At 49.0% G+C, this 22,957-nt stretch overlaps 1 protein-coding gene across 2 annotated transcripts in view; it reads left to right on the forward strand.

The window, feature by feature from the left end:
- Nucleotides 1-13,646: 13,646 nt before the first annotated feature.
- The window catches only part of CTCF (CCCTC-binding factor), an 82,501-nt gene continuing 73,190 nt past the window's right edge, over nt 13,647-22,957 (forward strand). For both annotated transcript variants that reach the window (XM_025370220.1, XM_025370222.1), the window contains exon 1: nt 13,647-15,048. The gene's annotated coding sequence lies outside the window, so the exon portion shown is untranslated. The remainder of the gene's footprint in view (nt 15,049-22,957) is intronic.

Here is a 22,957-nt window from a genome sequence, read left to right on the forward strand (position 1 = left end):
GCTCTGCAAGTCCTGAGGCCAGAGCCTAATATTCAGCTCTAGCCAGGGGTGGGTGTGAGGATCGGAAGGGGACAGGAGCTGGAATGAGGGCACTGTGAGCACAGCCAGGTGAAGCCCATGATGCCTATCTGACTCAGAGCAGCATGGATCAACCCCAAAACAGCCACTCGGCCTCTCTCCATCAGTGGCTTGAAGGCAGGCTGGATGGCCTCCTATACCCAGGCCCATGCCCAGGTTCCTCAGATGGTAGAGGGGCAGGGAGAACCCTTGTCCTCCCACCTCTATATCTCTCCTGACGCCCTCTGCCTCACAGGGGACTCCCACAGGGCAAACCTGCCCATTGCACTCTCCCGCCCCCTGCCCTGCTGTCATGTGGGTCAGGGAGGCACATGTTCCTGCTGTCTGGGACTGAGGACAGTTGGGAGCCCCCTGCCCCAGGTGATGGGCGGTTGATGATACCATCACGAGTCAAAGGTATCAGGGCAGGGAAAGCCTCTGCCCAGCCTCTGAGGGGACAGATGGAAGTGGGCCTCCAAGGCCTGTCACACACTGAGAAGTGCCCTATCAGTTAAGTCCATTGAGGCCACAGTCATGTCTTGGCCATCATCTCTGAGACTGCCCAGAGGAAAGTGATCCACGCACACTGCAAAACAGGGGCCAGGCTGAAGTAGTCCATGATACAGTTTATTGTGTTGGCAATCGATGGAGCGTACCCTCTACTCCCCTCTTTCCTCTTGCCCTCTCCCAACCTTACCTTTCCTCCTGTCTCTCACTCTTCTTCCTCATGTATTCCAAGCTGCAGGGGACCAAAAAAGAAAGAAAAACGGCACATTTGTGAAGGCAAAGAAGCAGATGGGTTAGCACGTGGGAAGAGGACTGCTGCTTTGTCTCGCCCACAGAGCGGGGGTGCCTTCCTTGTATGTTTCTGTGCCTGGTATGTGGGTACAATTTGCTGAACCCCAGACATATGACATGACCCTCCTTTTCCTCCATACCCCCCTCCCCACCCCAAACACTCCTGGAGTGTCCCCTTCAGGCCATCCATCTCCCATGGACAGAAGGCTCTTGGCTTGGCTGCAAGGCCTGGCTTTTCTGGGCCTGGGTAATACAGGAGGGTGAGCTTGGGAAGGACTCCCAAGCCTCATATAAACTGCTAATGAAGCACAATCTATCATTTAGAAAATAAGACTGACATTGGCCTACGAAAAAGGGGTCTCTTGTTTCAGAAGGTTGATGGCAGTTGGGTGATGGCCACTACTCTGAGTTTAATGTCAAGGGTCAAGTCTCACTTGTCTCCGGATACACACAGGGCATATGGACACTCAGTGAATGCTGACTGAGAGCAGCTGAATTGCTATATGCAACACCTAGATTTCTAGCTGTCTCCTCTTAATCTCCTTACAACCTTCTCCTCCTCCTCAGGCATGTCTTAAACATCACCTCACAGGGTTCCATTCTAGGCCCTTTTCTCCTCTCTCAAAACACACCCCTAGATGACCTCCCCATTCCACTGACTTCCATCCACATGCTGAGGCTGCATGCCAATCATTCACGTGGTTCTTACCTTGCTTCCAGACCCCCACATCCGACTGCTCACGGGACACTTCCTTTTGAACATCTGGGGCATTTCAAACTCAACATGCTCAAAATCAGACTCAGTATCTTCTCAAAACTTGTTTCTCCTCCAACAGCTCTAGGGGTTACCAATTACCCAGGTATCCAAGCCATACAACAGAACCTCACCCTTCCTCTTTCCTCTGTACCCACATCCTAGCCATCAGAATCCTCCCAATTAAATGCCCTAAATATATATATTTTTTATATCGAGTCTTGTGCTGTTTCCCAGGCTGAGTGCCGTTGTGTGATCTCGGCTCACTGTAATTTCTTCCTCCCGGGTTCAAGCGATTCTTGTGCCTCAGCCTCTGGAGTTGCTGGGATTACAGATGCCTGCCACCATGCCCAGCTAATTTTTGTATTTTTAGTAGAGACGACATTTCACCTTGTTGGCCAGGCTGGTCTCTAACTCCTAACCCCAAGTGACCCACCCGCCTCAGCCTCCCAAAGTGCTGGGATTACAGGTGTGAGTCACGGCACCTGGCCCATGTATTTCTTTAGGAAGCTGCATGCCCACCTGCTCTTGTCACAGGAGCCTGCATTTTCCCTTCTGTAAGACTAATCACACTTCATTGCAATTGCTTACTTTTTTTATTTTTTATTTTTTTGAGATGGAGTTTCACTCTTGTTGTCCAGGCTGGAGTGCAATGGCACGATCTCGGCTCACCGCAACCTCCGCCTCCTGAGTTCAAGTGATTGTCCTGCCTCAGCCTCCCGAGTAGCTGGGATTACAGGCATATGCCATCATACCTGGCTAATTTTGTATTTTTAGTAGAGACGGGGTTTCTCCATATTGGTCAGGCTAGTCTCGAACTCCTTACCTCAGGTGATCCAACCACCTCAGCCTCCCAAAGTGTTGGGATTACAGGCGTGAGCCACTGCACCTGGCCTGCAATTGCTTATTTAGTTTGTACCCTCTGGAACATACATTCGTAATATACGCTGACAATTTTACTGGGTAACCACCCAGGTCTGAGGTGGGTGCCTTCCCTCTGGAACTTGGTCCAAGTGTTTTGTTTTGTTTTTGAGACGGGGTCTTGCTCTGTTGTCCTTGCTGGAGTGCAGTGGTATGATCATAGCTCACCGTAACTTTGAACTCATGGGCTCAAGGGATCCTTCTGCCTCAGCCTACCAAGTAGCTGGGACTATAGGCACACGCCACTATGCCCTGCTAAAGAGGGGGTCTCGCTATGTTGCCCAGGCTGGCTTCAAGTGATCCTTCCACCTTGGCCTTCTAAAGTGCTGGGATCACAGGTATGAGCCATCACACCCAGCCTTTTTTTTTTTAACAGCTCTTTTTGAGATTTAGTGCACAACCATGCAATTCAACCATTTAAAGTGTACAATTTGGCCAGGTGCAGTGGCTCATGTCTGTAATCCCATCACTTTTGGAGGCCAAGGCAGGTGGATCACCTGAGGTCAGGAGTTCCAGACCAGCCTGGCCAACATGGTGAAACCCCATGTTGTCTCTAATTAAAAAATACAAAAATTAGCTGGGCATGGTAGCAGATGCTTCTTTTTTTTTTTTTTTTTTTTTTTTGAGACAGAGTCTCGCTTAGTCGCCCAGGCTGGAGTGCAGTGGCGCGATCTCGGCTCACTGCAAGCTCCGCCTCCCGGGTTCACGCCATTCTCCTGCCTCAGCCTCCCGAGTAGCTGGGACTACAGGCGCCCGCCGCTTCGCCCGGCTAATTTTTTTTTGCATTTTTTTTAGTAGAGACGGGGTTTCACCATGTTAGCCAGGATGGTCTCGATCTCCTGACCTCGTGATCCGCCCGCCTCGGCCTCCCAAAGTGCTGGGATTACAGGCGTGAGCCACCGCGCCCGGCCGGTAGCAGATGCTTCTAATCCCAGCTACTTGGGAAGCTGAGGCAGAAGAATCTCTTGAACCTGGGAGGCAGAGGTTGCAGTGAGTTAGATCATGCTACTGCACTCCAACCTAGATGACAGAGCGAGACTCCATCTCAAAAAAAAAAAGTGTACATTTCAATGGCTATTAGTATATTCAAAGCTGCACAGCCATCACCACCATTTTAGAACATTTTCATCAACCCAAAAAGAAACCCTGCACCCCTTAGCTGTCATCCCTACGCTTCCATATTCTCCCTACCCCCAGGCAACCACTAATCTACTTTCTGTCTCTACAGATTTGCCTATTCTGGATATGTCTTACAAATGAAATCAGGTTAGGGCTTTCGAACTTACCCAGTTCTAAGATTCACCTGAGAACTTCCCTGGAGATTCCAATGCAGCAGGTCTGGCGTGGGGCCAGCAAATTCTCTATTTGTTCAGGCTGCATCTGCCTTTGCTATGCCCAGCACCCAAGGCCAGATACACAGCAAGTGGTCCAGAAATATCTTTTGATGAACACCTCTAAAACCTGTCTCTAGCTCTGGTTTCCCTTAAATACACCTCCTCAACTGATGGCCTTGTCTTATCTCAAAAGCAACCTGAAAAGCACTTTGAGTGTGAAAGTACCATATGTTCAGTGTGGAAAAAGCCTGGAAACTCAAAAACACTCTCCCTAGTCCCCCCATGGGGCATAGTGCTTTAGAATGCACTTTCACCACCAGGATCCCAATTAAGGAATGGAACAGAAGCCTGAGGAGGGGACAACAGAGGGAGGGAGGACTGAGGTCAGACTGGTGGAGGAAGCAAGCAAGCTGAATCCAGAGGCCAGAGCGGGCAGTTACAGATGAGGCTGAGGGGATGAGCAGGGGCTTGGTCATGGGGGGCCTTGTGGTGTGGCTGAGGAGTTTGGAATTTATCCCAGGGTACTGGGGAGCCACCCGTGGGCTTGATGCAGGGGGCTTTTGTGATCACGTTTGTGCTTTGGAAAGGTCACTCTGGCAGCTGTGAGAGGGAGAAGGCCGGAAGCAGGGAGGATCCTGCAGTTACCATTAGAAGAAGCAAGAGTCTGGGCGTGGTAGCTCACGCTTGTAATCCCAGCACTTTGGGAAGCTGAAGCAGGTGGATCACTTGAGCTCAGAAGTTCAAGACCAGCCTGGGCAACATGGCAAAACCCCATCTCTACAAAAAATATAAAAATTAGCTGGGCATGGTGGTGTGCGCCTATAGCATCATCTACTGAGGAGGCTGAGGCAGGAGAACTTGAGCCCGGGAGGTCAGGGCTGCATGAGCCGTGATTGCACCGCTGCATGACAGCCTGGGCAACAGAGTGAGACCCCATTTCAAAAAAAAAAAAAAAAGAGGCAGCAAAAGTAGCCTGGGCCAGAGTGCGTATAAGCTAGAAGCAGAAGTTCGAAAGTCATGCTCACTTTAGCATGCGGTTTCATATGACTACTGTGATGTCCAGTGACCACTCCATTCTTTTTTTTTTTTTGAGATGGAGTCTCGCTCTGTCGCCCAGGCTGGAGTCCAGTGGCACGATCTCAGCTCACTGCAAGCTCCACCTCCCGGGTTCACGCCATTCTCCAGCCTCAGCCTCTTGAGTAGCTGGGACCACAGGCGCCCACCACCACACTCGGCTAATTTTTTTTGCATTTTTAGTAGAGACGGGGTTTCACCATGCTAGCCAGGATGGTCTTGATCTCCTGATCTCATGATCCGCCCACCTCAGCCTCCCAAAGTGCTGGGATTACAGGCGTGAGCCACCGTGCACGGCCTACACTTCCTTTTTCATCCTTGAATTTTACCTACTAATACTTGGGGTTTGGTCTGATATCTTCACACTAACATAAAACGAAATAGAAGGCACTCAAAGGCTATGGACATCCTCTATCTATCTCTGGTATTACCTAACCTCGAACATAGACCTTGGTCCTAAGCAGTTATTCAGGACATACTTACAGATTAATAAGTCATCACCTAAATACCTCTGCTGCCTGCCTGAGAGCCTAAAGTTTCCACAATTAAAGCCCTTCCCAGCCTGGGCAACATAGCGAGACCCTGTCTCTATAAATAAATTTTTTTTTTTTTTAATTAGCCGAACATGGTGCATGTGCCTATAGTCCTAGGAGGATTGCTCAGGAGGATTACTCAGGAGGATTGCTTGAGCCCAGGAGTTAAAGGCTGCAGTGAGCTATGATTACACCATTGCACTTCAGCCTGGGCGACAGAGTGAGATCCCATCTTTTTTTTTTTTTTCTTCTGAGACAGAGTCTCGCTCTGTTGTCCGGGCTGGGGTGCAGTGATGTAATCTCGGCTCACTGCAGCTTCCACCTCCCAGTTTCAAGTGATTCCCCTGCCTCAGCCTCCTGAGTAGCTAGGATGACAGGCATGCGCCACCATGCCCAGCTACTTTTTGTATTTTTACTAGAGACGGGGTTTCACCATGTTGGTCAGGCTGGTCTCGAACTCCTGACCTCGTGATGCACCCACCTCAGCCTCGCAAAGTGCTGGGATTATAGGCATAAGCCACCACACCAAGCCTACAGTCCCCCATTTTTTGGGGGGATATGTTCCAAGCTGTCTGGTGGATGTCTGAAATCAAGGATAGTCCTGAACCCTATATATGCATATTTATTATCAATCTGATAACCAAGATGGCTACTAAGTGGCTAACAGGTGGGTAGTGTATACAGCATGGGTACGATGGACAATGGAACGAATCACATTCCCAGCAGTATGCAGCAGGATGTTGTGAGATTTCACCACTCTACTCAGAATGGTGTGCAGTTCAAAACTTATGAATTGTTTATTTCTGGAAGTTTCCATTTAGTATTTTCAGACTGCAGTTGACCATGGGTAACCAATAGCAGAAAATAGCAGAAACTGAAGCTGTGAACAAGGCGGGGGACTACTGTACTCATTCTGATTTTGCCAACAAGTTGCTGGACAACCCTGAGCAAGTCACTTCATTTCTGAATTTAGGACATCAAATAGAGCTGTGAGCATCACTTGAAAAGGCAGACATGAAGGTGTTTTGCAAAATGAAAAATATAGAGATGGATTATAAAGGGTGATCCATGCATGTTTGGAAAAGTAAGTAACAGTGCAGAAAACAAAATCAACTTCTAAAACATTGGATGTAGGTCTAGGAACAGTCCTTTATACTTTAGAGAGCAGTCATTTGAGCTGAGAGGTAAAAAAGAAATATGGCTGGCTGGGGTAACCCCAGCACTTTGGGAGGCTGAGGCGGGCAGATCACAAGGTCAGGAGATTGAGTCCATCCTGGCTAACACAGTGAAACCCCATCTCTACTAAAAATACAAAAACATTAGCTGGACATGGTGGCACACACCTGTAGTCCCAGCTACTCGGGAGGCTGAGGCAGAAGAATTGCTTGAACCTGGGAGTCGGGAGCTGCAGTGAGCCAAGATCTCGCCACTGCACTGCAGCCTGAGCGACAGAGCAAGACTCCATCTCAAAATAAATAAATAGGCCGGCACAGCTCACGCCTGTAATACCAGCTCTTCGGGAGGCTGAGGTGGGCAGATCACCTGAGGTCGGGAGTTCGAGACCAGCCTGACTAACATGGAGAAGCCCCGTTTCTACTAAAAATACAAAATTAGCCGGCCATCGTGGTGCATGCCTGCAATCCTAGCTACTTGGGAGACTGAGGCAGGAGAATCGCTTGAACCCAGGAGGTGGAGGTTGTGGTGAGCCAAGATCGTGCCATTGCACTCCAGCCTGGGCAACAAGAGCGAAACTCCATCTCAAAAATAAACGAATAAATAAATAAATAAATAAATAAATAAGGCTTTCACAGGGGTCTGAAAAAAGCAGACATTAATAAGGAAAAAAACTCCTACAGTCTAGGCAGGAGATGATACAGAAGGATGAGTCTTTGAAATGTTACAAGAGACTGGGCTTGGTGGCTCATGCCGGTAATCAGCACTTTGGGAGGCCAAGGCAGGTGGATCGTGAGGTCAGGAGATTGAGACCAGTTTGGCCAACATGGTGAAACCCCATCTCTACCAAAAATACAAAAATTAGCCGGGCATGGTGGTGCGTGCCTGTAATCACAGAAATTTGAGAGGTTCAGGCAGGAGAATCACTTGAACCTGGGAGGCAGAGGTTGCAGTGAGACAAGATTGCACCACTGCACTCCAGGCTGGGCAACGGAGCAAGACTCCATCTTGGGTAAAAAAAAAAAAAAAAAAAATTAAAATGTTAGAAGTGGTTACGCTTGGTGGTTTATGTTGGTAGACAATGAAAGCTTTCCAAATGTCTTTAAAAGTTTAGCATCACTACTCTACACCCTCATCCAATGGTGTAAGATGACTTGCTGTCCCCCAAATATTCTTGTAGACTTTTATGCCTTTGATCATGGCTCTTCACCTTACATGTCTTGTGTCACTTGTTAATGCCTTGTTAATCCTTTAGACCCAGCTGAAATGAGATACTCCTGGAGTGATTTACTCCTTTAGCTGTGAGCTCATTTCTTTCCACTATAACAATTATTGCATTAATTTTTTATGTGTTTGTTTTCACCAGTTTTACTAGTTAAATTTTGAGTCCAAGGGCAGGAAACACATCGTGAGTCATCTTTGAATCTCCAGTGCCTAGAACAGGAAGCTGCACACAGCAGGTATTCAACAATTACTTGGTGAGCTGCATCATGTCTCACACATGTTCTCAATAGGTATAGAGAAAACAGGAGTGTTCACATGTAACTTTAGGCCTTACCCCAGATAGGGCAGGAAGATTCCTGCCCATTGTATCTTAGAAAATCAACACGTCTCCCCTTCATTTGTTGATTATCTTGATTAAAGAGTTTTTTAAAAAACAAGTAAATGATCATAATCGTTGCAAGCTTTACAGGGGTAATAATAGGAGCCAAGGAAGATCTTGGAAATACAATTGTTCTGAGAATTATAGGATAATGATTTCCGGCCGGGTGCAGTGGCTCATGCCTGTAATCCCAGCACTTTGGGAGGTTGACGTAGAAGGATTGCTTCACACCAGGAGTTCGAGACCAGCCTGGGCAACATAGTAAGACCCCCCATCTCTACAAAAAACAAAAAAACTTAGCTAGGTGTGTTGGCACTCGCCTATAGTCCCAGCAACTCGGAAGCCTGAGGCAAAGTTTGCAGTGAGCAGAGTTCGCCACTGCACTCCACACTCCAGCCTGGGTGACAGTGGACAATGCGACCCTGTCTCCAAAAAATAAAAATAAAAAAGTTTTACTTGCATTTTCTTGTCTAATCCTTACGGCTGTATCAAGCACAATTATCATCCCATTTTATTTATTTATTTATTTATTTATTTTTATTTTTTTTTTTGAGACGGAGTCTCGCTCTGTTGCCCAGGCTGGAGTGCAGTGGCACGATCTCGGCTCACTGCAAGCTCCGCCTCCCAGGTTCACGCCATTCTCCTGCCTCAGCCTCCCGGGTAGCTGGGACTACAGGCGCTCGCCACATCACCCGGCTAGTTTTTTGTATTTTTTAGTAGAGACGGGGTTTCACCGGGTTAGTCAGGATGGTCTCGATCTCCTGACCTTGTGATCCACCCGTCTCAGCCTCCCAAAGTGCTGGGATTACAGGCTTGAGCCACCGCGCCCGGCCTTATTTATTTTTTTTGAGACCGAGTCTCCTCTGTTGCCCAGGCTAGAGTGCAGTGGCGTGATCTTGGCTCACTGCAACCCCTGCCTTCCAGGTTCAAGCAGTTCTCCCGCCTCAGCCTCCTGAGTAGCTGGGATTACAGGCACCCACCATGGTAGCTGGCTAATTTTTGTATTTTTGTAGAGACAGGGTTTCACCATGTTGGCTAGGCTGGTCTTGAACTCCTGACCATAGGTGATCCGCCTGCCTTGGCCTCCCAAAGTGCTGGGATTACAGGCATGAGCCACTACACCCGACCTATCATCCCATTTTATAGAAGACAAACTTATAGTTGAGTTGTTACTAATTCAACAGAGACCACACAGCTAATAAGAAACCAAAACTAGACTTGAATCCCAAACAATCTAATTCCAGCATCCAGAGAGGGTGACATTAAACATTTAAGTTATATGACTAACACTGCTTAATCTAATTAACTGCTCATCAAATATTTCTAGTAATTTGGCTTCCCAGGATGCTCTCCTATAGGGGATCGATATGCCTTTCGCCAGCACGGGGACAATGGTCTACTTGCCTGTTGCTAACAGCACTCTGCTTATCTAGCAAGTGCCTATGCACCTGACAAGTCCCTGAGGAAGGAATCTGCTCTTACGGTACAAACCACATTGGGTTTCTGGCTCTGTATGTGAGGCTCAGGGCCAGATCTTTCTTTTTTTTTTTTAAGACAGAGTCTCGCTCTGTCCCCAGGCTGGAGTGCAGTGGTGCGATCTCGGCTCACTGCAACCTCCGCCTCCCAGGTTCAAGCGATTCTCCTGCCTCAGCCTCCTGAGTAGCTGGGACTACAGGCACCTGCCACCACGTCCAGCTAATTTCTGTATTTTTAGTAGAGACGGGATTTCGCCATGTTGGCCAGGATAGTCTCGATCTCTTGACCTTGTGATCCGCCCACCTCAGCCTCTGAAAGTGCTGGGATTACAGGTGTGAGCCACCATACCCGGCCTAGCTTTATTTTTATCACCTCAACTGTTTCACAGCCTCTCATCATATTTTCCCTCAGCTTGCTTCTTTCCAGCCTCAAACATCCTATCCCTTTTGTTTGGCCTTCTGTTCGTCTTTGGAGCTGACTCCATAAAGTAGGACACATCATGATTTACCATAAAGAGAAGAAAATATTTTATTTATTTATTTTTGAGATGAAGTCTTGCTCTGTCATCCAGGGTGGTATACAGTGGCGCAATCTTGGCTCACTGCAACCTCCGCCTCCCAGGTTCAAGCAATTCTGCCTCAGCCTCCCAAGTAGCTGGGACTACAGGCGCACCACCACACCTGGCTAATTTTTATATTTCCAATAGAAATAGGGTTTCACCATGTTGGCCAAGCTGGTCTCAAACTCCTGATCTCAGGTGATCCGCCTGCCTCGGCCTCCCACAGTGCTAGGATTATAGGTGTGAGTCACTGTGCCCAGCCAGAAAATATTTTATTTTCTTCCTTCCTTAGTGATCCTTCGCATTTTCTCAGCCCTATGTGAGAGCAGTACATAGGGTCCTTGTCTTCAGAAAGCAGCCTCCAAGGCCACTTGGACCCCATTCCTGACTTTTGATGCCTCAGAGATCATAGAGTTGTAAATATAATTAATATATAGTTGTAAATATAATCATAAATATAGCGGAGGTTTTTTTTTCCCTCTAAATCCACTGCCTCAGGCTGGGTGTGGTGGCTTACCTCTGTAATCCCAAGACTTTGAGAGGCTGAGGTGGGCAGATCTCCTGAGATCAGGAGTTCGAGACCAGCCTGGCCAATATGGTGAAACCCAGTCTCCACTAAAAATATAAAAAATTATCCAGGAGTGGTAGTGCACACCTGTAGTCCCAGCTACTCAGGAGGCTGAGGCAGAATTGCTTGAACCCAGGAAGTAGAAGTTGCAGCGAGCTGAGATCAAGCCACTGCATTCCAGCCCAGGTGACAGAGTAAGACTACATCTAAAAATAAAATAAAATAAAACAAAACAAAATAAAATAAAATAATCAACCCACTACTTCATATTTGCCTATATGAAAGCTTTAGAAGGTGTTGTTGTAGTCTACTCTTAAAGAAGATGGGGACAGGTGTGGTGGCTTACACCTATAATCCCAGCACTTTGGAAGGCCAAGACAGAATTGCTTAAGCCTGAGACCAGCCTGGGAAACACAGTGAGACCTCATCTCCACAAAAGAAAAGGGGGAAAAAAAAAAGGAAGATGATTTGAGGTAAAATCTTAAGAGAAAGTGAACTAATTAGCTTATTAATGTTACTAGAAAGAAAATCTAAAGTTTAAATGCAAGTCAGCTTTTAATTTTTTTTTAATCTTTGAGACCATGTCTTGCTCTGTCACTCAGGCTAGAATACAGTGGTGCAATCAGGGCTCACTGCAGCTTCAACCTCCTAGGCTCAAGTGATCCTCCTGCCTCAGCCTCCCAAGTAGCTGGGACTACAGGTGCACACCACCACGTTCAGTTAATTTTTTGTAAAGATGGGATTTTGCCATGTTACCCAGGCTGGTCTCAAACTCCTGGGCTCAAGTGATCCACCTACCTTTGCCTCCCAAAGTGCTGGGATTACAGGCATGAGCCACTGTGCCTGGCCTATTTTTTATTTTTTTGAGACAGGGTCTTGCTTCATCACCCAGGCTGGAGTACAGTGGCACACACATGGCTCCCTGTAGCCTTGACCTCCTGGGCTCAAGCGATACTCCCACCTCAGCCTCCCAAGTAGCTGGGACCACAGTCATATGCCACCACACTCAGCTAATTTTTAAATTTTTTTGTATAAACAGGGTCTCCCTATGTGAAAGTCAGCTTTTTTGTTTTTAATACATAAGTTCCTAAGTATACCAGGAGCTATTTGGGCTGAGGAGAGTGCAAAATGCAAGTATTCCAGAGGCATCTGTTTGGTAATTTTCCTCTAAGTTTGTCTTTTCTTTATGTCTGAGTCCTAATGTGTACATAAGAGGCAAATGGGATAACTTGGTTTCTACAAAAAGAAGGGTCAGGTGTAAATTTTCCAAATACTTACACATTCCTAAAATAGTATCTAATGGTATAAGGTAAGTAACTGGGATTAGAAATGAGAAAACTTGCCGGGTGCGGTGGCTCGTGCCTGTAATCCCCAGCACTTTGGGAGGCCGAGGCGGGCGGATTACCTGAGGTCGGGAGTTCAAGCCCAGCCTGACCAACATGGAGAAACCCCATCTCTACTAAAAATACAAAATTAGTCGGGGTGGTGGCGCATGCCTGTAATCCCAGCTACTCAGGAGGATGAGGCAGGAGAATCGCTTGAACCCAGTAGGTGGAGGTTGTGGTGAGCCGACATCATACCACTGCACTCCAGCCTGGGCAATAAGAGCGAAACTCCGTCTCAAAAAAAAAAGGAGAAAACTTGGGTCCTGGTGTTGAGAAGCTATACTATCGCTTTTCTTCATGTCTGTACCCAAGCAGCTGAATGTTAGAGAAAAACGAACACACTGGGCCAACTGGTTTACCTTTAACGTTATGATCACAAACCTCAGATGAGCACCCAGTGCCACCAAGGCAATCCTGTTAAGGACTTGCCTTCCCTCTCCCCTGCATTTGCATCTGTCTTCACTTTTGTTGCCCTTATCATGAATGGAAACATCCCTGTTCCTCTCCAAGGTCAACCCTCCCTGTTTCCTTACATCTTCTCATGGATTTCACTCCTATATGGGTCAAGCAAGCCTTCTCTCTCCTGGATCACCCATCTTTCTTCCCCACTGTATCCCTCCCAACGGCACATAAACATGCTCTGGGAATCCTACCATCTTTATTATTTTTTGAGATAGAGTCTCGCTTTGTTGCCCAGGCTGGAGTGCTGTGGCGCAATCTTGGCTCTCTGCAACCTCTGCCTCCCGGGTTCAAGCAATTCTCCAGCCTCAGCCTCCCAAGTAGCTGGGATTACAGGCACGTGCCACCATGCCCAGCTAATTTTTGTATTTTTAGTAGAGACGAGGTTTCACCATATTGGCCAGGCTGGTCTCGAACTCCCGACCTCAAGTGATTCACCTGCCTTGGCCTCCCAAAGTGCCAGGATAACAGGCGAGCCACCGCGCCTGGCCCGTAGCATCTTTTAAAACATCTCTTCTTTCTATTATCTATCCCCAAACTTATCTGGTCCCTTCACAGCAAAACCTCTCTCAAATTGCATACATGTGCTGTCTCCATTTCCTCACTTTCCTGGTCACTCTTCAACCCAATCCGGTCAGGTCCACCTCCCTGATATACCCACATCAATCAAGCCAAGGCCATCAATGACATTCTCCAGTGACTTGCAAGGTGACCCAATCCAACAGCCATATCTCTGGCCCAAGTTTATCACACTGCTCAGCGGATGCCTCCTACCTGAAACCTTCTCTGCCCAGGGATTCCACAACTCAGCGCTAGATTTCATGACTTCCTAGATGCTCCCTTTCAGACTCCTTATCCATTACCCTCCCAATATTGGAGTGCCCCAGGATTTGGCTATGGAATTTCTCTTCACTCTTTCCTTCAAGCCAAGCCAGGGGTCGTAAACTGACAGCTCATCTGTGTGGTTTAATCAGCTCATGAAGTTTAAAAGCATCTGATTCAGTTGCTAACATCTAAAAACTCTGGAGATTTGACATCTTACAAATACAGATTTTTTTATTCCTTTAGGGAAAAAAAAAAAACAGAGTATCTGTTATTGGGCCAGCATTCTCACAACGGAACGGTCAGCTGGATGGGGCAGAAGCTGCTCCCTAGATGCTGGGTCCATTTGATATCTAATGGAAGAATCATATTCCCTGTAAGTACCAAAAGGCTCTCCTCCCAGAGCCACCAGCACCTTGCAGTCAGTTCTTGGTCAACTTGACTGCAGGTTGGGAAGGGTCCGTAGGCGCCTCCTGGGGAGGGGTGGGACTGAATGCCTCCGCTCACAGAGAACAGCTCTCCCGTACAGACAAGAAAGGTACGTTTCAATGCTAAATACAGAAAGACCTTTCGGTAAATAAGGCGACTGCTATGATCGTGTTAAAGCATCAAGTCTGGTCTTCCGCTGCCTCTCCGGGCTGAGGTGGCTTGGGGACACCCAGAGGAAGCCCTCCTACTCTTCTCTCGCACCCGCTTTTAGGTGGCCCTCTTCTAGGGCGGAGAGATCATCAAAAGCCGCTGAGCAAGGACAGCCTTTCCAGCCGTCGCTCGCGAGGACGGAGCTAGGAGCGCGCGGGAACCGACCCGGCCTTACTCGGTGGCGGGCAGCTGTGAGACGTTCGGAAGGCGGGTCGGGCCTGGCTGGGGCGGAGACTGGGCGGGGCCGGGCCCAGGAGCCTCCTCTGCTCCACTGGCCGGCCCCGCGCGCGCTTCCTCCAGCCACCCCCCATTTCCCCAACCCTGTACGGGTTCAAGGGGCCGGAGACAGCAGCTGGGGAATCAGGTCAAGCGGACTGGATCCGGCACCGCCCAGGGGCGGCGGCCTCAGCCCAGGAAGCCCCACCCAGCGGGAGCCGGGACGCCGCGGCGCCGGCAGAGCCCACGCGCGACCCGGCGAGGGCGCGGAAGGGCGCGTGCAGCGTGACGACGCGACTCGCGGCGCGTCCCGTGACGCCATCGCGCCCGCTTTTGAAAGTTGGCGCCCGGGGCCGCCTCCCATGCTGCCCTGCGCCAACCCCTCCCCTCACCTTTCCTCCCCCGCCCTCTACTCGCCGCCCGGCCGGCCCCCCCACCCGTCCCTTCCCTTATCAGCACCCGCGGCCCCGGCAGCGCCGACGCAGGCGCACTGCACCGCGCCGCCGCCATTTTGTGTCCGAGCCTGTGGAGCGATTAAACCGTGCGCGGAGCTGCTTCTTTGGCGGCAGCGGCGGCGGCGGTAGCCGGTGCGGACGCGCGGAGCTCGCCGGAGACGCCGGGTGGCCGGAGCCGTGGAGCGGCGGCGGAGCGGGCGCCGCGGGGGGTGTGGCGCGGAGGTAAGGGGGCCCGGGGTGGAGGAGGTTTCGCGGGCCGCCTCTAGGTGTCACGATGGGGCCGCTCCGGTCGGCGCTGGCTGCAGCCCGGCGCCAGCGCCGCCGCCGGGGGGTGTTTGTCTCCCTCTACCGTCCCTGCTGCGGCGCGGCCGCCGCCATTGCCCGTCGCCGCCGTGGCCTGGCCGCCCCCCCACCCCCACGCCCGTCCGCTAGGCCTCCCTCCTGGCAGCGCGCTAGGCCTTGGGCGGCGGCAGAGGCAGAGGCCCGCGCGCCCGGCGACTCCATTTTCCTTCCTTTGTCTCTGCCCTCGAGGCCGGTTCTTGGCCGGCCGATCGCCCGGCCGCGGCCCGCCCTCTGTCCTGTGTCCTCCGCCCCTCCTGTGGCGGGTGGCACCAGCTGAGACGCTATCTCCGCGTCCCGGCTTCGGCGCCCGCCTAGCTCAAGGGTTCGGACCCACTGCCACCGCGCGCTCAACCAGGTCCCGGTGCCGTATGGGTGTCGGGCCCTGGCCGTCGCGTCTCGGGCTGCCCCTCCTCCAGCCCGCCCCGTCCCCGGAACCTACCCTGCCGCCCTGCGTGCCTCCCCAGCTGCTTGGCTGCTCGGCGGTCGCTCCCAGTCCGCGCGTCGCCGCCGCTGGTCTCCGTCTCCGCCGAGTGGCGCAGGCGGCGCTGCAGCGGCTGCGAGCAGAGGGACCCCAGAGCTGCCGAGAGCTCCCTCTGCAAGGCTGGCTGAGCTGCTCGCACCTCTACGCCGCCTGAGCGGGCGGGGGGACGCGCGCTCGCCGCCCCCGCTGCGCCCCCAAACTCGCGCCCGGGCTCCTGGCCGGACCCGACCGGTGCGGGCCCCCCTCAGGGGGCGGAAAAGATGCGAGTTCCGCACCAAGTAGTTTTTATCCATCCGGGTTCGGACTCCCCAGCCCCTTGGAGTGATGGCAACCTGGCTGTGCGCTCAGAGATCTCAAAGGGACTGAAACTTAAATTTCACTCTGATCTCAAGTGACGTGACAAATTTCTGAATTTGGGAGTATGGGCTGAGTCCTTAGAGTTTCCCTCCCGCTTTAAAATGTCCTCACACTAGTACCTGATGCTCTAGGGCTAGGCGAAGGCGGTTCTGCCCCGGGATTGTGCAACTCGATCTAGAGCGCCAGTAGGGCAGAATGAATTTATTCTTGACTGGTAATTTGCCCATACGATGAAATATGAGGGTTGATGTTGTAATTGAATCCTGGGTCACTTGCTGCAGATGGTTTATAAATATCTACGCCTAATGTAACTACTGTTTAGTAGGAGACTTCCTGTAGCCCCGAGTTCAGCGTTAAGTAAACATTCTCGCATACGTAGTCTTCATACTTTGAGTTTCAATCAACTAGGAAAGTTAAAACTCCAAGTCCGCATAGGTGGGAAAGGAGGTTAAACAGGGCATATATTTAAATTTATTCGGTCCTTAAGTTTTCTTCACTAAAAAGCTTCCCGTTGAATTGCGGGAGTCTTTTGCTTTTCCTTAAATATTCTAGTGCCTTAATATAGTTCAGTGCAGCAGTGGCTATATCAGTTTGGGTTGTTTTGGAGAAAAAAAAGTCTGGATTAACATCTTTTTAGGAAGGAAGCTATGTTAAGTTTATGAAGAAATTAAACAGCCTGATCCTAACCAAAGTTGTCCAGTCCACTGTATGTAATCTCAATCTGTAGCTCCTCACTGCAGTCCTCTTCGTAGGCACGCTTTCTACGTCTCCTTTTGGAACCCTGCAATATGTTCCTGCTGCCCCTCTTCCTGAATAAAATTGGGATGAGTAAATGCAGTAGCGTTGATTGATAGACTTGGGAATAGAATCACCTTTAATTATCTAATATATTAATCCAATTGTGTAATTTATTGCATTCTTTTGTGACTTTGTTTTCCTTTTGAAATTGTGGTTAAGTGGCATGTTTTATTTAAGCTCAATATTGAGTTAAAAATTAAAATACAGCAGGTGTGTAATTGAGCCAGGAGTAAAGCTTGTTTTCCCGGGTTAGTACTGTGCTCCATAGACCATATTTTACTTCTTGGTTTGGTTGTTTCATATGCAGTCATCGGCTTCTTGAGTTTATACATCATTTATGCTTTTTTAGTGGGATAGACCTTTTCCACATAGTTGCTATCCTTTGAAATTCCCATATGCCAGGAATCATACTTTGTTTTGTTTTTATTAGAAAACTAAATCTACAGAGAGAATAAATTGAGGATGAAATGATATGTCAGGGTAACCCAGAAGACTTTTTTTTTTTTTTTTTTTTTTGAGACGGAGTCTCATTCTGCCGCCTAGGCTGGAGCGGCAGTGGTGCAATCTTTTCTCACTGCAACGTCCGCCTCCCAGATTTAAGCAATTCTCCTGTCTCCGCCTCCCAGGTAGCAGGAATTATAGGCCCGCGCCACCACACCCGGCTAATTTTTGTATTTTCAGTAGAGACGGGGTTTCACGATGTTGGCCAGGCTGGTCTTGAACTTCTGACCTCAGATGATCCATCCGCCTCCCAAAGTGCTGGGATTCCAGGCATGAGCCATCTCGCCAGGCCAGGACCTATTATTTAAATCAGTGATAGGAGGATGATTAAAACAGGAATGTTTGCTTACATAAGAAAATACTGTCGATTTAAGAGTAGTTCTGGCTGGGTGCGGTGGCTCACGCCTGTAATCCCAACACTTTGGGAGGCCGAGGCGGGTGAATCATGAGGTCAGGAGATTGAGACCATCCTGACTAACACGGTGAAACCCTGTCTCTACTAAAAATACAAAAAATTAGCCAGGCATGGTGGCATGCACTGTAGTCCAAGCTACTAGGGAGGCTGAGGCAGGAGAATCGCTTGAACCTAGAAGGTGGAGGTTGCAGTGAGCCCAGATCGCACCACAGCACTCCAGCCTGGGCAACAGAGCGAGACTCCATCTCAAAAAAAAAAGAGTAGTTGTAAAGGTTAACTTTAGCGGGATCTATTCAACCTATGTAAGAATTTAGGAGGTGAAGTTATCCTTAAGATGCATTCAAATTCTAAGAGCTTTAGGGTTTTATTTTAAAGTACACATGCAAATGAGGGCACTCACCTGGGACTTGTGAGTGGCTTGGGGAGTTCCTTGGTGGAAGCCACTTGTGGCTGATTTAAGGCCCTGGGGTGGAATCTTGGGCAGAGCCTTGTAGGCTGGTGCTTGCTGGCCAAGAGTCACCTCTGGAGACTCTTTTTTTTTGCTTCAGGGATGCTGCTGCTGTCACAACCACTCCACATCATCTATGTTATAGAATCCACCTAATTTTTTAAAACTAGACCATCTGTCTGCCTAATTTACCTGTCTTGGCTCCAGATGACTGTTTTGCCAACAATTAGACCCCTCTTCAAACAACTCAGATGCATTATGATTTAAAAAAGAACAGTAATGGCAAATAATGTATAACTTTGAAGGCCATGGTTCTCAACTGATGTGTAGATTTGTAGGTGGGACATGGTGGCTTACACCTGTAATCCCAGCGCTTTGGGAGGCTGAGGCGGGCGGATCACCTGAGGTCAGGAGTTTGAGACCAGCCTGGCCAACATGGTGAGACCCCATCTGTACTAAAAACACAAAAAATAGCTGGGCGTGGTGGCATGTGTCTGTAATCCCAGCTACTCAGGAGGCTGAGGCAGGAGAATCGCTTGAACCCTGGAGGCAGAGGTTGCAGTGAGTTGATATCGCGCCATTGCACTCCAGCCTGGTTGACAGAGTGAGACTGTGTCTCAAAAAAAAAAAAAAAAAAAGATTTGTCTTACCGCATTTATTTTGTTGTTGTTGTGGGTTTTTTTTTTTTTTTTTTTTTTTTTTTTTGAGATGGAGTCTCGCTCTGTCTCCCAGGCTGGAGTGCAGTGGCATGATCTTGGCTCACTGCAAGCTCTGCCTCCTGGGTTCACACCATTGTCTTGCCTCAACCTCCTGAGTAGCTGGGAGGACTATAGGCGCCCACCACCATGCCCGGCTAATGTTTTGTATTTTTAGTAGAGGCTGGGTTTCACTGTGTTAACCAGGATGGTTTCGATCTCCTGACCTTGTGATCTGCCTGCCTTGGCCTCCCAAAGTTCTGAGATTACAGGTGTGAGCCACCACGCCCAGCCTGTGGGGTTTTTTTGTTTTGTTTTGTTTGTTTTAAGACAGGGTCTTGCTCTTTTACCTAGACTGGAGTGCAGTGGTGTGATCACAGCTCGCTGCAGCCTCCACCTCCCTGGCTCAAATGATCCTGCCACCTCAGCTTCCTGGGTAGCTGGGACTAATTTTTTCTAGAGACAGGTTTTTGTCATGTTGCCTACCTAGGCTGGTCTCAAACTCGTGGGCTCAAGCAATCTGTCTGCCTTGGTCTCCCAAAGTTCTGGGATTAGGTGTGAGCCACTGTGCCCAGCCCATTTTTTTTAAACACCTGTAAACTTTGTGTAGTCTGTCTTTGTATCTTCCCTGCTAGTATCTTTGTGCATTTTCTCAGTGATTTAATATTTGAATGCAAAGGTGTGGCACTGCATATAGATTGCCAAAATACAGTCCAAAGATCAGGGTTAGGATGATATTCTTTCACACGTGATCCTTGTTTTTGGTCACTCTTGGAATTTTTGGGGGCAGAAAATTTCATTCCCTTTGAGGTATGCTAGTAATAATAACGGACTTCAATACAGAAGTGTTGCTTGGACTAACTACGCTCATCACCTGTTTCTGTTACTAAAAATTGTCTCTCAACAGAGGAGACTAGCTTCATCTAAGAGTTAGTTTTGTGGAGTTTAGCTAATTGTGAGATGGATTTCCTCTTAGAAGATGTACCTCATATGCCAAATTGTTTGGAAACTTTTTTAAAAATACATTTTAATTGAGGGAGGGTCTTACTCTGTTGCCCAGGTTAGAGTGCAGTGGCATGATCATAGCTCACTGCAACCTTGAACTCCTGGGCTCAAGCAGTCTTCCTGCTGCAGCCTCCCAAGTAGCTGATACTATTGGCATGTGCCACCATGCCCAGCTGATTTTTAAAAATTTTTTTGTAGAGACAGGATCCTACTATGTTGCTCAGGCTGGTCTTGAACTCCTGGGCTCAAGCAAGTCTCCCACCTCAGCTTCCCAAAGTGTTGACATTACAGCTGTGAGCCACCATACTGGGCTTTTTTTTTTTTCTTTTGAGACAGGTTGTCACCCTGTTGCCCGCACTGCAGTGCAGTGGTGTGATCATGGCTCACTGCAGACTTGTCCCCCACCTCCCCCAAGTGATCCTCCAACCTCAGCCTTCCAAGTAGCCGGGACCACAGGCACACACCACCATGCCTGGCTTATATATATGTGTATATACACACACACACACACACACGTGTGTGTATATATATGTGTATATGTGTGCATATATATATATTTTTTAAGATGGAGTTTGCTCGGTCGCACAGGCTGGAGTGCAGTGGCATGTTCTGGGCTCAGTGCAAACTCGGCCTCCCAGGTTCAAGTGATTCTCCTGCTTCAGCCTCGCAAGTAGCTGGGATTACAGGTGCCTGCCACCGTGTCCAGCTAATTTTTGTATTTTTAGTAGAGACAGGGTTTCACCATGTTGGCCAGGCTGGTCTGGAACTCCTGACCTCAGGTTATCCACCCACCTCAACCTCCCAAAGTGCTCGGACTGCAGACGTGAGCCACCGTGCCTGGCCTTTTTTTTTCTTCTTCTTCCCTGAGACGAAGTCTTGCTCTGTCACCCAGGCTGAAGTGCAGTGGCGCGATGATGGCCCACCGCAACCTCCGTCTTCCAGGTTCAACCAGTTCTCCTGCCTCAGCCTCCTGAGAAGCTGGGATTACAGGCGTGTGCCACCATGCCCAGCTAGTTTTTGTATCTTTAGTAGAGACCGGGTTTTTTCACCACGTTGGCCAGGGTGGTCTTGAACTCCTAACCTCATGATCCACCTGGCTCGGCCTCCCAAAGTGCTGGGATTACAGGCATGAGCCACGGTGCCCCAACTGGCTTCAAACTCCTAGGCTTGAGCAGTCCTCTACCATGGCCTCCCAAAGTGCTGGGATTGCTGGTGTGAGCCATCACACCTGGCCATATTATTTGGAAACTTTTTTTTTTTTTTTTTTTTTTTTGGGGACTGAGTCTTGCTCTGTCACCCAGGCTGGAGTGCAGTGGTGCGATCTCAGCTCACTGAAACCTCTGCTTCCTGGATTCAAGCAATTCTTCTGCCTCAGCCTCCTCAGTAGCTGGGATAACAGGCGTGCACCACTATGTCTGGCTAATTTTTGTGTTTTTTTAGTAGAGACAGGGTTTCACCATGTTGGTCAGGCTGGTCTCGAACCCTTGACCTCATGATCTGCCCGCCTTGGCTTCCCAAAGTGCTGGGATTACAGGTGTGAGCCACTTTCCCCAGCCTATTTGGAAACACTTAATTCAAATTTAGCTGTTTATTTCACTTGGGATTTTCTTTTTTTGTTTCTTTGAGACAAAGTCTCACTCTGTCGCCAGGCTGGAATGCAGTGGCACGATCTTGGCTCACTGCAACTCTGCCTCCTGGGTTCAAACGATTCTCCTGCCTCAGCCTCCTGAGTATGAGTAGCTAGGGCTACAGGCTCGTGCCACCATGCCCAGCTAATTTTTGTATTTTTAGTAGAGACAGGGTTTCACTATGTTGGCCAGGATGGTCTCAATTTCTTTACCTCGTGATCTGCCCACCTTGGCCTCCCAAAGTGCTGGGATTACAGGTGTGAGCCATTCATTATGCCTGGCCTGGGATTTGCTTTTTTTTTTTTTTCTCTCTCTCTAGACATAGGTTCTACTCTACCTTTGCTCGAAGCTTGACAGTTCATTTTGTAATTTAGGGTGAAAAGATGCCATCTAACAAAGTATTCCATTATTTGACTAAAAAAACTGTTTAATTGCTCTGCTTCTAGGATTTTCTTTTTTTTTTTTTTTTTTTTCTTTTTTTTTTTCCTTTTTGTGGAGAACGGGGTCTTGCTATATTACCCAGGCAGGTCTCGAACTCCTGGGCTCAAGCTATCCTCCCGCCTCGCTTCTAGGATTTTCAAAGCTCAATAAAAGCTCCTTCTGCCAGTTTTTTAAAGACGGAATCTTGCTCTGTTGCCCAGGCTGGAGTACAGTGGCGTGATCTCGGCTCACTCCAACCTCCAGCTCCTGGGTTCAAGCAATTCTCCTGCCTCAGCCTCCTGAGTAGCTGGGATTGCAGGTGTGCGCCACCATGCCTGGCTAATTTTTGTACTTTTAGTAGAGATGGGGTTTCACCATGTAGTTCAGGCTGTTCTCAAACTCCTAACCTCAGGTGATCCACCCACTTTACTCGGCCTCCTCAGTTATCTTACTAAACTGGAAAGCATAGCCTTTAGTTGTGGCATGAACAAACTTAATCAGTAAGACTGCTGCTTGCTGAAGATACGGAAATAGACTGTTAGAGGGCCATTACTGCAGCCATAAGAATTATTATTATTGTTATGTATTTATTTTTTTTTGAGACGGAGTCACACTCTGTTGCCCAGGCTGGAATGCAGTGGCACGATCTCGGCTCACTGCAAGCTCCGCCTCCCGGGTTCATGCCATTTTCTTGCCTCAGCCTCCCGAGTAGCTGGGACTACAGGTGCCTGCCACCACGCCCGGCTAATTTTTTTTTTGTTTGTTTGTTTTTGAGATGGAATCTCGCTCTGTTGCCCAGGCTGGAGTGCAGTGCAGTACAGTGGTGTGATCTCGGCTCACTGCAAGCTCTGCCTCCCGGGTTCACTCCATTCTCCTGCCTCAGCCTCGCCAGCAGCTGGGACTACAGGCGCACGCCGCCAAGCCCAGCTAATTTTTGTATTTTTAGTAGATACAGGGTTTCACCTTGTTAGCCAGGATGGTCTCAATCTCCTGACCCTGTGATCCCCCTGCCTCAGCCTCCCAAAGTGCTGGGATTACAGG

Source organism: Theropithecus gelada, chromosome 20, assembly GCF_003255815.1.
Source record: "Theropithecus gelada isolate Dixy chromosome 20, Tgel_1.0, whole genome shotgun sequence".
Lineage (NCBI taxonomy): Eukaryota > Metazoa > Chordata > Mammalia > Primates > Cercopithecidae > Theropithecus > Theropithecus gelada.